Consider the following 1,194-nt stretch of genomic DNA (forward strand, 5'->3'; position numbering starts at 1 on the left):
ATTGATATATAAGCCACATATTAGGGTTACGAGTTCTAAATTTTCTCTGGGTTTTCTTGGCCAAGTGTGTGCTTGCATTTCTCGCATTTGTTTTTTTTTTAATGTTTGTTGGATATCATGTTGGATCCTATTTGAGAAGATTTTTCTCAATTTTCTACACTTGCTCTGTAAGTGAATATCTACCTAAGAAGTTCTCAGAAAGAATAATCAACGTTGCATACAATTAAGTATTATTGATCCATATTAAAATCCAACTACTGGTTTTTGCACTACCATGTTGTAATGGTTGTACAAAGTTAGCTTGTCTTTTCATTTTCAACTGGGTTCTCAGAGATTTAGCAACCTTTCAGTAGGGTTGCAACTTGGGTTATGTTGAGGCCACCCCGACCCGACCCAAGGAACCCTTTTTTCCAACCCGAACCCGACCCGACCCAAGCTGAATTCTTAATCTTAGAAAAAAAAAATCATAAAAATCGTAGGGTTGAACTCGGGTCCGGTTGCCCAAACCCTCAACCCGAACCTGACCTGACATTTTTTTTCGGGTTGAAGCGGTCGGGTGGGGTTCAACCCTACCCGAGTTGCACCCCTACCTTTAAGAGCTGTTTAAATAATAAAAGACAAGTTGAGTTAGTGAGATCAACATAACATGGCTAACAAAAATAAGTATTTGAATAGAAATTTAATGTTTCACACCAAAAGAAGCACCAGTGGTCTAGTGGTAGAATAGTACCCTGCCACGGTACAGACCCGGGTTCGATTCCCGGCTGGTGCAAATGTTTTGGTTATAATTTTTTTAGTAGAATAAATGTGGGGTGCCATTATCAGAACAAGGGTCATGGGAAAATTACAAGAAGGAAAAAGAAAAAGTTCCCGTGGAAATGCCGAGGACGGCGGTATAAATCGGCGACTCTTATTAAAATAGCTTTGGACAGAATACATGTTTGCCGCTTCGGACGGACGACGATGCAATGACGCGAGAATTTGTGGGGACAATAAGACAAGAATCGGACACGTGGACGACTATCCGTAGTTCCCTCGTCGAGAGTCCCGCCTTTTTGTGACCACTTACTCGGCTTTTACTCCCCATCCCTTCATAGGAAATCTAAGAAAGTATGTGGGACCCACCCACCTTGGCTATTTTGTCGTTTTCATTACCCTAGGATTTCCTTTTCGTTTGCTTTTCTTTCTTCCTTT

The 1,194-nt window shown here is 41.1% G+C and overlaps 1 non-coding gene across 1 annotated transcript; it reads left to right on the plus strand.

The window, feature by feature from the left end:
- The first annotated feature begins 701 nt into the window (after positions 1–701).
- Positions 702–772, plus strand: TRNAG-GCC (transfer RNA glycine (anticodon GCC)). Its single transcript has one exon. It is a non-coding gene; the product is annotated as a tRNA-Gly (tRNA).
- The last annotated feature ends 422 nt before the right edge of the window (positions 773–1,194 follow it).

This window comes from Tasmannia lanceolata, unplaced genomic scaffold, assembly GCF_043159265.1.
Source record: "Tasmannia lanceolata isolate RefF3 unplaced genomic scaffold, GAP_Taslan_0.1 ptg000007l, whole genome shotgun sequence".
In the NCBI taxonomy this organism is placed as follows: domain Eukaryota; kingdom Viridiplantae; phylum Streptophyta; class Magnoliopsida; order Canellales; family Winteraceae; genus Tasmannia; species Tasmannia lanceolata.